At 35.9% G+C, this 18,360-nt stretch overlaps 1 long non-coding RNA gene across 1 annotated transcript in view; it reads left to right on the forward strand.

Moving 5' to 3' along the window:
• Positions 1-16,813, forward strand: part of LOC128316455 (uncharacterized) — a 123,355-nt gene extending 106,542 nt beyond the window's left edge. Inside the window, exon 5 of the long non-coding RNA XR_008300387.1 lies at positions 16,095-16,813. This is a non-coding gene — a long non-coding RNA (uncharacterized LOC128316455). The remainder of the gene's footprint in view (positions 1-16,094) is intronic.
• The last annotated feature ends 1,547 nt before the right edge of the window (positions 16,814-18,360 follow it).

An 18,360-nucleotide genomic window follows, 5' to 3' on the forward strand; every position in this document is an offset into this window, starting at 1 on the left:
TTAGATCATTGAGTAGTGGTTCTCAAAGTGTGCATGAGAATTACCTGGAGTAACTGGAGAATTTCTATTCTAGAAATTGTGATTCTGTGGTCATATCTAGACCTAGGTGCTGATTTTTTCTCTTCTTTTCTTTTCTTTTCTTTTCTTTTCTTTTCTTTTCTTTTCTTTTCTTCTCTTCTCTTCTCTTCTCTTCTCTTCTTTTCTTTTCTTTTTTCTTTTCTTTTCAGTGACTCCTGGTGAGTCTCATGCAGATGGTCAACACCATACTTTATGGTACTCTGCATACATTCTGTAGTTAAATACTAGGTAGCCATTGTCAGCTGCTTGGTTTCATACTCTGTTTCTGCCAGATATGAGCTTGGAGATGATTCTGGCCTCTCACATAAGATCATTGTGAAGATAAAAATGGAAAATTGTATAAGATTTAAAACACCACATGGCATTTCAGCTACTCCAGAGTGTTTGCTAGTATTGTTTTGCTGGTGGTGGTGTTGTAGCTTCACTTATTAGCCACAACTTCAACTTAGCTTAATAATTACAGGGAAATATATTGTAAAGGATCAGAGATGCCCATGGGACCCACAATCTCAGAATACGGTCAAGCGCCATTGATGAAATACTAAAATCATGAAAATCCACCAAAGGAGCCTCTGTCTTAATCATTCATGGAGACCACAATGCTTCTCATCCCTATTTCTCTCTGTATGCCTCTCTTTGTTGACTGTCTTTATTTCTTCCAGAGCATGGTGAATCATGGTCATGACACATTTCCTGAGTTTACATTAATTCTCCTATCTGTAAGAAACTAACAAGCCCCATTCAGTCCCATTTTCATATTCCTAGAAGATTCTAATTATAGGCCTGTTGATGACCTACCATTGGTTCAAGTGGCTGTGAAGTGGTATGCAGGCTCTGAAGGGCAAACAACTGCTAGATTCCAGCTGTATATATAGGGGTAATTCTAAAATAGGGAAAGCTTTGAGCTGGGCAAGTACCTTCCAAAGTATTTGCCTCAGGGCGCTTGGCTCAGTTGGTTGAGCTTCTGACTTTGGGTCAGGTCGTGATCTCATGGTTTAGAGTTTGAGCCCCATGTCAGGCTCTGTGCTGATAGCTCAGAGCCTGGAGTCTGCTTCAGATTCTGCACCTCCTCTGCTCGCTCTCTCTCTCTCTCTCTCTCTCTCTCAGAAATAAAATAAACATTAAAAAAAATTTTTTTAAAGTACCTGCCTCAAGGTTTTCCAGTATTAACCACAGTTAGGAGTAATTCAAGATTTTATAAAATACACCATGAGTTCCATTCAAAGAATTCTCTGGGACATAGCCCAACTATTATGTGGATGTTGCTGGATTTTTGAAAGTTAATATTGAATGATTTATTGTTGGATGAAATCTAAGCCAAGTGGTCATAGGTAAACTTGTGAAGGAAACAAATTTATCATCAGTGGTCTATCTCCCCTAGATGAACTTTTGTGCCTATTTTTTTCCTGATGAGTCATGTTCTTGTTTGCCTGTTTTAAAGAAAAGGGGTAACACTTGGCTTGTATCTTAATGTGTTACCCTCAGTGATATTCACATTTAAGAGCGCCACAGATTATGAGTACAAACCTTAACGAAAAGAAATGAGTCAACAATAATGGCAAATCCAGGCAACTGTGGGAAAGCTATTTTGAGTACTGAGCCTTTTTGCCACCCCTCAAATGATACTGAGGAGATAAACTACCAAGTACTATGTTTTTGGTTAGCTCTGCCTATTAGTGGAATTCAGTTTATTTACAGAGTGCAGACGGTTTGTAGTTGAACCCAATCACTGAGTCATAGCAATGTTATCCTTAGTATAGGGATACCAAAGTTGCATCCTTAGTATAGCATGGATCTTTGCCATATTCCTGACCCACATTTGAACTTCAATTTTGGCACTGAACCAGGTGGTGATGGTCACAGAACAAAGCCCATCAACTCTGGTGTGACTGCTATTTCACGGTTTCCTCTAAAGCAACAATTCTCTGGATGTGAATGGACTGAACAACTCGATATTTTATTTAACCATACAACTTAAGTGTCTATTTGTTTTAAACATTTTCATATTTTAAACATCTTATGTGATATTTATCTAAGTAAACATTTAAAAAGGAAATATATATTGGCATTAAAAAAAGCTATTGCTTTTTTACTTGTCACTTATTACCACTATGCTTTAGGGTATAACTATCCATTTGAGCCATATGAAATTGCTGATATTTGACCATTTTGACCTACATAATGGCTATTTCATTTGGTTCAATCTAAATACTTACAATACCTACTCTGGAAGGAAAGTATCAGCAAGATATCCATATTATATTAAATTAGAAAAAAAAAGATATAATATTGAGCTTCTAGTGCAAGCCCAAAATATTTTTTAAATTATAATTAAGAATAGAAAAATGGTAAGAAGGAAGTATTAAAATTGATCAGTGGATGCCTTTGAATAATAAATAAGAGGATGGGATATTTTATTTACTGTTCTTATATGGTACATATGTATTACATTTATTTAATAACTTACTGTTTTGTGTTTACTGAAATAGCATATGTTGTTTTTGGAAATCTTGGAAAATAAGAAAATGATAAAGAAGAAAACTATGCTGAGATTTTGTGATGGCTTTTTACCAACTCCCTTCTTATTAAAAAGAGCATTGTTGGGACATCTGGGTGGCTCAGTCAGTTAAGCAGCTAACTCTTGATTTTGGCTCAGGTCATGATCTCATTGTTCATGAGTTTGAGCCCTGCATCAGGCTCCATGATGACAGTACAGAGCCTGCTTGGGATTCTCTCTCCTTCTGTCTCTGCTGCCCCCCCCACTTGTGCACGTGTGCTTTTTCTCATAATAAATAAATAAAAAAGCATTGCTGATATAAATTTATATCTGTTGTTTTCTTATTGATGAAGATGAGAATTTTTAGATGTGTTTATTGGTCATTTGTGTTAATAGATCCTTTTTTCTATTATTTTTGGAGCCTGGATTCACTGCTGCTTCCAAGAATAACCTGAGTGTTAGAGACAGGGAGGATCTTTGATCTGCTTTTGGCCAAAATTTCTTTTTGAAGCTACCAATTGAATGTATATTGTTCTGTGATAATGTATTATATGATCTTATTTAATTTATCCATGTGTATATAAATCTGGGAATTCGTATGTCAGTATCTCAAGCTATTTTTATCTATCATCCTCATAAGAAGCTTTGGTAAGACATTATTTTTCTTCACTGTCTCCACCTCTATTAGTCCTCAAAGGCTTCTATATCAGAATACCAGAGATTGGGTGGCTTATAAAAAACAGAAATTTATTTGTGACAGTTTTGGAGGCTGAGAATTCTAAGGTCAAGTCACCACAGATTTGGTGCCTGGTGAGGGTCTACTTCCTGGTTCATAGATCACTGTAATCTCACATTGTAGAAGGGCAAGGGGGCTCTCTAGGGTCTCTTTCAGTAAGAGCACTAATCCCATTCACAAGGACTTCACCCAAATGATCTAATTACCTCTTAATGGTCCCACCTTCAAATATTCCCTATAGGGATTGGGAAATTCATCATATGAATTTTGGGAGGACATAAACATTTAGTCTGTAGCACCACCCAATAAAGTTAGCACCGGTTATGCTTTATATCTATGTTCTTATGTACTGTGTGTATATCTGTGCTTTACATGTAAAAAGACTAAGATTTTTTTCAGCCCCAAAGAACTAAGTTGTACTTCCTTGAGGGAGATATTGCTCCCACTGAGAATGTATGATATAATATACTTTTGCTGAACTCAAAACCCCTCAGTTGTGAAATACCTTCAGTGGACTGTTGAATTCGTTCTTTTATTTGTTTAGCTTCCATTTAAAGGAATTTAAAATGCATTGATATAGGAAACCCAGGTATTCTTTTTTTTTAGTTTTTTTAATGTTTGTTTACTTTTTAAATTTTTTTTTCAACGTTTATTTATTTTTGGGACAGAGAAAGACAGAGCATGAACCGGGCGAGGGTCAGAGAGAGGGAGACACATAATTGGAAACAGGCTCCAGGCTCTGAGCCATCAGCCCAGAGCCCGACGCGGAGCTCGAACTCACGGACCGCGAGATCGTGACCTGGCTGAAGTCGGACGCTCAACCGACTGCGCCACCCAGGCGCCCCTACTTTTTAGAGAGAGAGAGCCAGAGTATGAGCAGGGAGGGGCAGAGAGAGAAGGAGACCCCGAATCCAAAGCAGGCTCCAGGCTCTAAGCTTCTAAGCTGTCAGGTCAGAGCCTGATGCGGGTCTTGAACTCATGAACCGGGAGATCATGACCTGAGCTGAAGTTGGGCGCTCAACCAACTGAGCCACTAGGTGCCCCTGAAACCCAAGTATTCTGAGTAGTATCCATACAGTTCCAGTGGTGTATATCTTTAAATTTACAAATGCCAGGGCAAACTAATTTCCCACGTTCTGTGCCTCTCTTCTCTTCAAGGCCAGGAATATTTAAATTTGCTCCTGTGTTCCTAAAACCAATCCTAGCCTCAAGCAAATTTTTACATCAACATCTTATGGCTCAGCATGGAATCACATGTGCTACTCTTTTAACTCTCCTGCAGTGTTCCAGTTTTGGTTGCTGGGTCATTGCTTTGTTCCAGGTCTGTTGGGTACTGGTCTTATTCTGTTACTCCCTTAGTCATTTTGCTTGAGTTTAGATACTGTGGTCATCATTCTCTTTTCTCCATTTGTGTCCTACATTGTCCTTGCTATTGTTTTCTTCCTTCTTTTCATCTCTATCTGCACTGTATCACTTCTGTCTCTACCATTGCCCCTAAATTGGATGCCTGCCCCGGATTTCTAACCCCACAATAATAACATGTTGGAATCAAAATGATGTTTATAATTATAGTGATGATAATTAGTTAGTGGTGTAGCTATTGTGTTGTGGTGCCTTAAAAAAGTCAGAGGGAAATACAGGTATCTCAGTGATCTTTTGCATCTTAAATGCAAAGCTAACTAACTCATAAGAATTCAATGCACAAGTTTTTGTGTATCTACCCAAATATATTCTACCTGGTATATTGGCATTGGCTGTGAAAAACTTAACAAATCGTCATAAAAATTTCCTAAAACTTACTTGTGATGTTTCCGTAAAGGATTAACTTAATATTTGCTTAAGAAAATTGAATTGACTAGATCTTTTAGGTGGGGGAACCATGATGCAGCTGACAAATGAAGAAATACCTCAAAGATTTGAGGAAAGACTAGCTTATTTGTCTCTGTAGCATCTAAGTTGAGTTCTAAATCTCAGATAACTTTTCTAATAAAAAGTTAGTGCTTAAAAACATTTATTGAATTAATGCATACTTTGAAATTTTGTCTTCTACCTTTTAGGTCAATCCTTGTTTCCCTCTTGATTTAACCTAGTATAAAAATGAATGAAATCATGAAGACCACTTGTGAACATAAATAATATTTTTTAAAAAATCTAGTAAAATCATGTAACCAATCAAGCAACAGCTTGAAATGTGGTGCTGTATTGCCTATATTTTTGTTCATATCACTCTTTGATGTGGATTTTAAAGTTGGTGAAGGGTTTTGTCTGATAATGGTAGTGTGGTTGGGGAAATGTAGGGGAGGACATTTTGTGTTGTTAAGTCAGGAAGTAAATCATTTCTCTCTTCATATGAAACCTTATCTTCTGAAATTTGTTCATCAGTGTTAGCTTTTGTAGCTTCCTTGATCAAATGGACATAAATTGTTACTGGTATCTTGATTCTTCATATCGCCATGATATAAAATATAGTGGAAAAGTGACTTCTTTATTTATTTTGAGAGACAGAGAGAGAGAGCAGGAGGAGGGGCAGAGAGAGAGAGAGAGAGAGAGAGAGAGAGAATCCTAAGCAGACTCCACAATGTCAGCACAGAGACCACCACAGGGCTCAAACTCATGAACTATGAGATCATGACCTGAGCCAAAATCAAGAGTCGGATGCTTAACCAACTGAGCCACCCAGGAGCACTGCAAAAGCAGCTTCTGATCATTTTTTCTTGAATAAAGAACTCTGCGGCTGTGATTCATAGAAACACATCTAAGCACACTACTCTTCTCTGTTACCAAGACCAGATCACTCTTCCTGAAATAATGAAAATGATGCCTTTGTTTTATGAGGTGATCTTCCTCTAGATTGAAGCAACTGTGTGAACTCAAGGTAGATGATAATGAATTTATGGGTTATGAATCCCTAAAGAATTGTTAAGGGATATAGTATACTTAGGTCTGTCCTTAATCTTTGGGGAATCTTAAAAGTAGAATATATTATAATGTAAAGGAACTATTCATGTTTATGTTACCTTCCTGAATTTAACCTCTTCCATAGGGACCTGTTTCACCTATAAACATCTGTTTCTATTATCTGCAGTCTTTAAGTAGCCAGGCTGACTGATTCTACCTGTGCTTTACTAGTTATGGCATGTATCAGATCCAAGAGTTACTAGTTTCTATACTATGACTGAGTATGAGTCCATAGATCATAGTTCTTCTGTAATAAAATATTATTATTTAATTAAAATTAATTTAAAATAGTTCTTTGTAATAAAAATATATGGAGAAGTATCAGCTGAGATCAGATGAATGAATGAGGTATCAAGAGAAATTATGAGGGTCCTGACACAATGAACAAGTAGAAGAATGAAAGCAGGAACTTAATCGTATACATTGCCCTAACCTAGTAATGTATAGAGATACTGACACATAGTACATGATCAATTAATAAATATCTGGTGTGCAGGGAAAATCAAATATGCTAGATGAATGAGACCATGCGATCCATACAAGATCTGGGAAGACAAAATTATTTTCTTGAGACACTTTGCATGGATTCGTAGTTTTTGCAACTAACAGAGTTCTAAAATAATGCATCAAACACTGTCCCAATATATTAAGGAAAGTTGGTTATCTGATGGCATAAAAGAGGAATAAATTTGCAAAATATGTTTTTTCAAATAAAGAACTCAGTGGCTATGTGAAGAATATACATAAAAAAATTAAATGAGCTTGAAAACAATTTTGAGAAATTCTTCAGGAAAGAGTCAGAAAGACACAGAGAAAAAGGTTGAGACAGAAGTTAAAATATGGTGAATGGATGTAGAAGAATCAGAATATATTTAGTAGGAGCCTCAGAAGGAAAGAAGAAAAAAAATCACATGTATAAAAAAATCTGAATAAATAATGGGCAAGTATTTCTGAGAAGTACAGAGAGACACGAAACTTCAGATTGAAAGGGATCAAAGTGCCAGGGAGGATTAGTTAGTAAACTCACTCCTAGCTCCATTAAGGTTAAATTTAAGGGTAACAAAGACAAAAAAAGTCAAATGAATCAAGAATCAGTTTGACAACTCAGTTCTCATTAGTAACACTGGATACAAGAAAATAATGGGGAATGTTCTTCAGAGTTTTAAAGAAAAAAGATTGCAATTTTCTACAAAGCTAGTTATTTAAATGTGAAAGAAAATAAAGACACTTTCAGGCATATAAGATGTCCAGAAGTATCAGTCTGGTCTACCCCAGGAAAGCAGAGCTGCATGCAGGTAGTTTATTTGGGGTAATGACCCAGGGGGGAGGAGGAGATTGGTGAGAGAGAAATGGGAATACAGGGAAAGCAAATACAAGGGTACATTCTAGTATTGGTCAAGACTGTGGGCAAGTGGGCTGGATCTCAGCAGGACCCTCAGAAAATCTGTGCAGATTGCACTTTGGAATTGCTCACTTAGGGTTGGTTGAAGGACTTTTCTCTCTTAATAAAAAGTGATTAGCCACTGGAGTGTTAAGTCTCTGACACCTTTAGGCTGCACATGCAGATATGCCAGTGAGTATATGAATGCATTTCACACTGTGATGTCAAAGAAACCTTGAGGCAGAAAGTGAGAGATATGTAGTGTAGTTGAGATAAGCTACTACTTAGTTTTAACTGTAAATTGTTTTTTCTGTGATGATTGAGACGGGAAGTACATTGAGAAGATGTTATGAGGCATTTAGTTCTCAATTTTGCCAAACATAGGTTCTGCTAGACAGAACTCTTGAAGGGTGTACTCCAGTATGAAGAATTAATTCAGGAGGATTTAGTCTCTTACTTTATCTATTACAATTTCCTCTTGCACAACACTCCAGCCATATTGGCTCCTTGTCATCTCTCATATTTCCTCTTCCCTCAAATATCTCAGTGCCTTACTCCCTCCTTTTCTTCAGATTTCTGGTCAAATGTCACATTCTTGGAAAGGCTGATCACCCTATTAAAATAATAATATCTCTTCTCCTCAACATGCCGTAATCACCTTTTCTTGCTTTATTTCTTCCTATAGCTACAGTTAGTCCTGAAATACTGTACATTTCTGAATTTATTTCTTTAAATTTTTCCTAAAACAGTCATCAGCATGTGTCAGCAAGTATTTGTTGAAAAATGAGTGAATATGTGTAAAGACTATAAGACCAGCAAAAGAAAATTTATCTGTATGATGGAATGGAGGCAAGGATAAACAAAAAAAATAAAACATAGTAAATTAAAAAAAATATATGAAGCAAACGCTTGCAAAAATAAGCACTAATACAAGAGTATTACAATAAATATAAATGAGTTAGAATTATTGAATAAATGAAAAAGACCCAAATACTGGATTAAATATGATTAAACATTATACCTTTATAAGAAACCCATTTCTTTTTTTAATGTTTATTTATTTCTGAGAGAGAGAGAGAGCGAAGGAGGGGCAGAAAGAAAGGGAGACAGAGAATCTGAAGCAGGCTCTGCACTAACAGTGCAGAGCCTAATGTGGGGCTCCAACTCATGAACTGTGAGATCATGACCTGAGCTGAAATCAGAAGTCGGATGCTCAACTGAGCCACTCAGGTGCTCTATAAGAAACCCATTTAAAACAAAAGAACTCTCAAACATTGAACATAAATTGGTAGAAAATGATACACTAGAAAAATGAATAACTAGTAAGCCACTATAGCAATTTTAACATCTAAAAATTGAATTTAAGTATAGAGGTCCTTGTGTGGCTCAGTCAGTTAAAGGTCTGACATGGTCTCAGGTCATGATCTCATGGTTCATGAAATTAAGCCCTGCATTGGGCTCTGCACTGATGGTGCAAAACCTGCTTGGGATTCTCTCTCTCCCTCTCTCTGCCCCTCCCCCCTCTCTCAAAATAAATAAATAAACTTAAAAAAATTAAAAAATAAAAATTGAACTTACGTATAAAAAATGACTGTGGAAAAATAGTCATAACCATTATTAGGAACACTATAAACTCCAACTATGTAAAACAACTGACAGAACTTACCTATAATCTTTTCCTCCTGTGTTATTTTATCAAATAGAGCAACCAGAGCAGTGTTAGTTGTAAACATCTTTATATTTTTTCTGACTTTTATTGGAATGCATTAACACCTGGAAAGCATGCACCCTGGGATCACTGGGGGAAAATAATATGGTTAGCTATATTTGATCACTCTGATTTTTCATTAAGCATGAAACTTTAAGATGCATTAACTTATTAAAAGAATAAATAGAAAATTTAATTAAGAAATGTTTAATAACCTCTCTCAAAAAAAAAAAAAACAAGGGGGGTTGTCTGCGTGGCTCAGTCAAATATCTTACTCTTGATTTTGGCTCAGGTCATGATCTCATGATCATGGGATCAAGCCCTGCATCCAGCTCTACACTGGGCATGGAACCTGCTTAAGATTCTCTCTCTCTCTCTCTCTCTCTCTCTCTCTCTCTCTCCCTCCCTCCCTCCCTCCCTTTGCCCCTCTTCCCTGCTCCCACTCCCTCTCTTTCTCTTTCTCAAAAAAGGAATATGTTTATATGTTTATATATATGTTTATATATTCTCTCAAAAAAGGAATATGTTTATGTTTAATAATCTATTGAATCACATTTTTAACATTTTGACTTATTAATAATTATTCTAATATTGAAACATTTTTTAAAATTTCATATTTACTCTATTTGTTCACAGTGTAATACTCTTGTAATGTGTTGATGGATTTGAGGTGCTCATATTTTATCATCTGTATGTATATGTGAGATTTGGCTCTAATTTTTTGGAGATGTGTTATGGACTGACTGTTTTATGTCTCTCAAAATTCATTTATGTTGAAATCCAACTGTATGATGCTGATATTAGGAGGTGGGGCCTTTACAAGGTAATTGCCTTATGATGGTGGAGACAACATGAGTGAGATTAGTGTCCTTATGAGTAGAGACATGAGAGAGATTTTGCCTTCCATCACGTAAGGATACAAAGAGAAAAGAGCCAATCAGGAAAAGTGCTCTTGCTGGACATCAGATCTGTCTATGCCTTGTTCCTGGACTTCCCAGCCTCCAGAACTCTAAGAAATAAATGTTGTTTAAGCCACCTGCTTCATGGTATTTTTGTTATAGCAGCCTGAATTGACTAAGACAAGGGTATCTATTTTTGTCAGATTTGGAATCCATGAATATGTTAATGTCATAAAATGAAATTGGGTAGCTTTCCATTTTTCTCAGGTTTAAGCATTGGAAAAAAAAAACAACACACACACAATCTTTAAATCATGCAGGCCCCAAGCCTTTTTGAAAATAGTTTTGACAGCAATCCTAATTTTATATTTGGATCAATTACATTCCTTAGAAAATTGTCTATTTTAGTCACAGTTTAAAAATAAAAATTTCATATAATATTGTCCTCAGTTTAAAATCCCCCTTTATTCATACTTATACTATTTCAGAAATATTTCAGAAAGTAAGTTGATAGTATCTGAGTTACATATTGGAAGATGAGTAGGATCTGTGAGGGGGGAAATGAAAATGTTTTACATTTGCAACATCTCTTTTTCATCAGAAATTCAACACATATTTTATTTTATTTTATTTTATTTTTTAATGTTTATTTATTTCTGAGACAGAGACAGAGCATGAGTGGGGGAGAGGTAGAGAGAGAGGGACACACAGAATCAGAAGCAGGCTCCAGGCTCTGAGCTGTCAGAACAGATCCCGACGTGGGGCTTGAACACACAAACCGTGAGATCATGACCTGAGTCAAAGTCGATCACTCAACTGACTGAGCCACCCAGGCACCCCAACACATTTTAAAAAGACTAAGAAAACAAAACAAAATAAAAACTCAATTTAATTAAATTCTGTTTAAAGAATTAAATCTCTTTGGGGGCAATACATGTTCTCCAGTAAGAATGCCTCTGGATGTTTGGGAAATGTATATTTTCATATTGCTTTTTGTTTTAGGCAGAATCTGGTACCTAATCACCCTAAACTGTGAATATATTTTCTTAATTGACTGAAGAGTTTTTACAGATGTGACTAAGTAAAGGACCTTAGGATGGAAAGATTATCTTAGATTATCTAGATGGGCCTTATTTCATCACGAATCCTTCAAAGAGAAGAAAGGTAGAAGAGTAGGTCAAGAGATGTGAAGTAAGAACGATTTGATCCACTGTTACCAGCTTTGAAGATGAAGGAAAGTGGCCTGAGCCAAAGAATGTGGGCTATCTCTAGAAGCTGGAAATTGCCCTTAGCTAACTAGCAAGAAAACAGGGACCTCAGTCATACAACTGCAAGGAAATAGATTTTCCTCTAGGGCCTCCAAAAAAGGAATGCAGCCATACTGAAATCTTGATTTTAGCTCAGTGAGACCCATGTTGGGTTTCTGACCTAGAGAATTGTTAGATAATACATTTGTTTTAACTGACCAGATTGTGGTAGTTTGTTACAGCAGCAATAGAAAGCTAGCATACCTTTAATCAGAATAAAACTTAGTTATGATTCACATAGAAAGCTATGCTGTTTTTTAAGTAAAAGTTTTAGGACACACACACACACACACACACACACACAAATGCACCTTGGTTTCTCTTTTCACTTGTTTCATCTAAATCAGCATTTATTGCAATGGGTATTTAATCAATTCTCATCAAAGCAGACCTTTGAAAATCTATATATGGTGCATCAAATAATATTTGCCCATCATTGTTTCTTTAGAGTTGTTTCTTACACTGAACAGTCAGTATAAAATATTCTGCTAAATAAGAACACTATATATATATATATATATATATATTTTTTTTTTTTTTTTTTTTAATGTTCTTAATGTTTATTTATTTCTGAGAAAGAGACAGAGCGTGAGCAGGGGAGGGGCAGAGAGAGGGAGACATAGAATCCAAAGCAGTCAGCGCAGAGCCTGACATGAGGCTTGAACCCATGAACTGTGAGATCATGACCCTGAGCCAAAGTCAGAGGCTTAACCAACTGAACCACCCAGGCACCCCAAGAACACTATATTTTAGTTCAGTTATATCAAGAAAACACTTAGAATTTGTGTATTTTATGTTTTAAATTTCCTGTCTTGTCAGATTTCATAAATAATGAAATATCTTTAGAGTTCTCCTGTTCCACAATTTGACATATGTTCTTCTAGATTATCTATTTTTCTTGAAATCCTAATCTTTCTCCTTAATCTCCATGTAGCATAAATGATGTGCTGTGTTGGGTTAGTGGTTCCAGTTCTTTATGTAATAGCATCTTTACTCATTTTTACTGGGTAGCTAAGATAGATGGTATGTAGTTACATCCTGACCGACTCTAAGCCAAGAATGGGTGATGGCCCAGTGAGACCAAAGAAGACAGGTTTATTGGGGGAGGGTATGTACAGTGAGTCCAGGAATGGCAGGCTGCACAAAACATCTACTGCTGGGATCTACATGCAGCAAGCTTTTCTAGTGTAGCAACTTCGCCTAGCAACCATCTGTATCCTCTCCCTCCTTGCTTGGCCAGCATTCCAAGGAGATCAAGGCCTACCATCCACACTTCTTCATTACAGGGGAGATGCTATGGGTTGGCTACTCCTGTAGCCCTTGTCCTTGAACAATGAACAATAATTTTTTCTACATATTCTGTTTGATGGGAATATGCAAGGAGAACAGGATCTTTACATTCTCAAGATAGTGATGAATAGGAACATTCAGGGTGAGCTTGCACAAACCAGCCTTCCAGCACATTTTATACAATGGAGAGAGTTAAAAATCTGTCAGGATTAATAAATGGAGTTTGTGAAGCTATAGTTACCTACAATAGTGAGCATGTCATGCCAAATTCATTATTTCAAAATCAGAATTTAAAAGCCTGGTTACTGTGGTAATTGTTTTGGCACATCATCTTACCTTCCCATTTTTTAAGAAAAAAATTGATGCTGCTTAAATTAGTATTTGGCCGTTTCAATATATAGGAGTCAGATGAAATGAAACCATAGTCACTGAAAAGAACTGGAGTCAAACATTGCCTTAAAGTAAAAAAAAAAAATTATATATATATATATCTACCTCTTCTAATGTTCAATGAAAACCTCATTTGAAATAGTTGTTACAGCATGCTATTAAAATTCTGCTTCAATCAAACTTTCTGCCAAATTACTTTGGAAAAGTCCTGAGCTTTGGGGAGCTGTTTGGTACAGGTGGGATCTGACCTAGCTAACCTGATCAAATTTGATACTTGCAGATCTCACAATATTTTGGATTCTCTGGGATCTTTAGGATTCTGAATGGTTTGGTGTAGGCTTCTAAGTTATCCCAGTCTGGATTTAAGTTCATTGAATTCAGCCTGTAAGGAAGATAAGTCACATATTTAGTTGTGCTCTGTTAGCCATTTTAAATTTTGTGACCGCATATGCTAATTTGCCTATAGTAGCCACAGTCTAAAAAAAGAAAATAAAATCAGTCTCCTTCTTAGCCTATATGTCCTAATCATTTTTCTGAAGTTTAAGTGTACCTTATCTGCAGGTGTTAATGACATTCTCCAAATTCTGTGGGGAATCAAGCTAAGAAAGGAGCTCTGATATGATATATGTTACTGTGGGTCATGATCAGGCTCACTGGTAAGGAATAGAATTGCTTAGACTACCTACTGTTCCTATTCCTCCTTAGAATCTGATGCTTTGACATTATTCTGTTCTTGTATTTGTCTTCAAGAGGGAAAGAAAGAGATTCCTTCTTTTTCTATCTCTTAATACTCTTCAGTTAGAGTGGTAAGAGAGTTTATTGTGTTACTTTCCCTGTCCTGGAAAGACCAACGTGTGGATAATTTAGGTTTTAGGAAATGCCTTTTTCTTCTCCTTTTTTTTTCCTCCCATTGGGATTGCCTTCTTTCTGTGCTTCTCTTAACATCTATGAAGAGCTGGAAAGCCAAGAGAAGGGGACTGGTTTAGGGGGAAAAAAAGAATTTCCTTAGTCTAGGTTTTTTAAAAGTACTATATCCATGGGTTCACTGAAGCTAGGGGTTTCACATTATAGGAATAAGTAGTGTGCATTTGCTTTTGAATAGCTCCCTGCTGAATTTGAACAGTAGAGTATAGATGTAGACAGTACTATCTCAGCATGACTAAGAAGAGGAAAATTAAATTTTCATCCTAAATATTATAAATGTAACAAACACTTTGACACTTAACTACAGCTGAACTTATAGAAGGTCAAAATCTGGAGAAAACATACTTCTAGGTTTTTTTTAAGATTTCAACTGTTTTGACACTATAGATTTCTTAAAGAAAGTCATTCATTTCTTATAGATCAGTGATATAACTACAAGGTTAATCTGTACTATCTTAATATTCTTTTTTTCTAAATTTGTTTTCTTTCCCATGGTACATATAACAAATGGTGTATGTAACTCACAATCAACTCTGGAGAAACTGGAAAATTGATGACATCCCTGTTAGCTTTTCTCTACCCATCTAAAGATCTGGTATTCTCATGATATTCTACATGATGCAACATCTCCCAGTGAAGTCTTTACAGTATGGTAACCCATGTGGAATTAAGGCACAGACATGGATGGTGGCAGATATTATGTAAATGAACCAAGCAGGTGGCCATTTTCTCCATGTTATGAACACCACTCATTTTGTATATGAAAACAGAAATGTACTGAATGTTATTAAGCTCTTTGTTTTGCTTAAAATAATGCAACCTTTTTACTATGAAAATCAGTTCTCTCTGATGGAATTTTAATGTTCCAGGTGAGCTCAGATTTTTTAGAAGTTAAAAGTTATTTTGTTCGTCTTTGTACAAATTATTTACTGAATATGTGTAATTTCCTCTAATTTCATTTCCAATATTTGATGGCTGCATGGTTTGTATGTTTCAGAAAAAAAAGAGAGCTCAGAAGTAGAACGGCAGAAAAAAATGCCAGTGTAATTTTTTCTGTTTACCAAAGGCAGTCTTCCTAAAATATCTTCCTCAAATACCTGACAAGTAGCACCAAAAAAATTTCCTGCTTAATTGCTTGTCAGTTTCCATGTATTTATCTTGAACCTGAACTGATTTTTCTACAGAAATAATCCTGAGCTTATCAGTAACTGCTAATGGATTTTTTTTTGTTTTGTTTTAATGTGGTGAGAAAGCATTTCGTTCAAATTGAAGCCTTATGTTCAGCAATGGCTCATCATCGTGAGACAATATTTGTGTGTAACCCACTGTGCTGGCCAGTGCAATTCTTCTGTGTGTGTGTGTGATCCAGGGATAATAAAGGGAGGAGGGGATAGTTGTTGCTCTAGAGGAAGAATGGAAAGAGGAAGGCTATATCAATTTGAGATTTAGAGAAAATAAGAGTTTAGGCTTAATGACTAAAATCCAAGACTGGAACCTGGCAATTATGAGCTGGAAGGTGTTCATGCAATTTATGAGTAACCCTATTTTTGGCTGAAACATAATTCAAAGGAATCACTCACCGCTTGAAAGAAAGCCCAGGTAAATTGGCACAGTCACTAAAAAACAACATTTCTATAGCGCTTCCAACAGCTCTTTATTATGAAAGGAATATAAGTGGAAAATCACCCTCACTTGGGGCTTCAAAGATAGCCACCTACAGGCATTTTACTTTCTTAGTGTTAAAAAGATGAAATCATAGTCCTTGTAAAATTTTTCCTATAAGATTTGTTAAAGAATATCTTAATATCTTGTATTTTTCTTATGGATTAACTATTTCTAACCTGTGCTTAAACAGAATTTTCATGTAAAAAAATTTCTGAAGGTCACAATACAGCTGCTCTAACTCTGCAATTCTTTAAAATTCAGCAAGAAGCTGTTTGAATTGAAACATCATGCCTTTGGTTGCTGCTAAGCATCTCTCTGACATGCGAAGTAATCAAGACCTTCTGGTGAAACCAGTTCCCTCATCAGGGTTCAGCATGATTGATGGTGATGTAAGGCTACATTGCTCATGGAATTTCAAGGAGCTATGGCATGTTTATGCTGAAAGGTAAAGGAGAAAGGTCACTCTAATCCCATAAGAATCTGACTCCCAGCACGGGTAGTGTTGGGGACATAAAACTGGTATTTGATAACTTTTTATTAAAGCAATAAATGAATGAATCTATGAGGGGATGAATAAGTTAACAAATATAGAAGTGTTGCAGGCCCATATATCCTTAATCCCAGTCAGGTGTCTTTAGAATGGGTAGGCTCTGTCATGAAAGTTACTATTAAATAAGAAAAGTCCAGAGCAGGTTCAGCAAATATGTTAGAACTACTGTCATTCCTAAGACACAGTTAATCTATCAGGATACTCATTTTAATCAAAGGAATTTTGGAATGTTATTTCTCAATACAGTTCTCCAGGCAGCCACTACTAATCAATCAGAGTTGGCAAAAGAAAGTCAAATGTTTATTTTTGAAGGTCTAAACAAATTAGTACAATCCCAACACTATTAGTTAAAAATAAAGAGCCTCCTATTGTTTTACCTTTCAGTAGTATATTTTGTAGTAGCCATTTGTTCTACTCATTATTTACTCAAATTGTCAAAAGGTGGCTGGAAATTTCTATTGGAGTTTATGTTTATTGAGAAACAATCATGTACCAAGAGGAATATTAGATACTGTTGTCCTTGTCTTACGTCTTTAACTGGAAATCACATAGGAATCACCTGAGAATCTTGTTAAAATTCAGGTTCAGATTCAGTAGATCTGAGGAAGGAAATAAGCATCTGAATTTCTAACAAGATCCTTGTCAGATGACCCCAATCTTGCTGGTTGGCCCTCAGACCACTTTACTTTCAGTAGTAAGAGCAAATAATGTACTCTCAACCTTAGCTGTACATTGAAATTGTTGGGAGCTTTAAAAAATTGAGACCTGGTTCCTTCCTCAGAAATTCTGATTTAATGGGACTATGGCACGGACATTTGTATATTTATAAACTCCTCAGGTAATTGTGATATGAAGCCAAAGTTTGGAATCACCCCTTCAAGCTATGTAAGCTCTGCATCTGGTACTTAATTCAGGCTAATGATAAAAATTAATTCATTTCATGGAACTCACTTCAAAACACACTTTACTCCCTCCCAGTCCTCACCAATTTGTTTTTGGCTCTTTACTTCACTTTTGTCTATGATCTTTGTCTTAATTTGTGCTCATGGTCTCCCATTTGATTTTTCTTGAAATCAAGCCTAGATTTTTCTCAAAATATTTTGGCTTAGCTTGTTCTTTTCCTCTTAGGGTTCTTAGCTTTTATCTAATACAAATCCTTTGCTTTCCATTTTGGTCCCATGATAAATGGTAGGTACATACCATGGTTTTATCAGTTGTAAAACTGTAAGGAGGTCAGAGACCTTTCTTAGAAACAATACTAATTTTACAGATAAGGAAACAGATCTGGAGCTTATATGCCTTGTGAATAATATCCTTAAAATTAGCAGAGCTGAACATGGAACTGAGGACACATAGCTCCCAATTTGGACTTCTCTCTTTCTATCTCTTTATTTCCCTTTCTTTCTTCCTTTCTTTCTTTCTTTCTTTCTTTCTTTCTTTCTTTCTTTCTTTCTTTCTTTCTTTCTTTCAATTTAATTTTCTAGAGCAGCTTTAGGTTCACAACAAAGTTGAAAAGAAGGTGCAGGGATTTTCTCTATCCCCCCTTCTTCCACACATGCGTAACCTCTCCCATTTCACCATTCCTCTTCAGAGTGGTACACTTGTTGCAATTGACGAACCTATATCAACACATCACAATCAGTCAAAGTCCATAGTTTCTATTACAGTTTACTCTTGGTGTTACACATTTTATGGGTTTGGACACATGTATAATGGCATTTATCTTCATATATATGTATATATATATATATATATAATGAATGCATAACCACATGTGGAAGAACAGTTCAATAGATTCTAAACAAAATGCATAAATGAATAATATGAGTGACTACAGAAAAAAAATTGTAGATTTCCCCACCCATTATGTCTACTTTATGGTGCCTTTTTCTTTTAATGCTTCATGAAAAGTTAAATAAGAATTATATATTTGAGGGGCGCCTGGATGGCTCAGTCGGTTGAGCGTCCGACTTTGGC

The sequence above is a fragment of the Acinonyx jubatus genome, chromosome B4 (genome assembly GCF_027475565.1).
Source record: "Acinonyx jubatus isolate Ajub_Pintada_27869175 chromosome B4, VMU_Ajub_asm_v1.0, whole genome shotgun sequence".
In the NCBI taxonomy this organism is placed as follows: Eukaryota; Metazoa; Chordata; class Mammalia; order Carnivora; family Felidae; genus Acinonyx; species Acinonyx jubatus.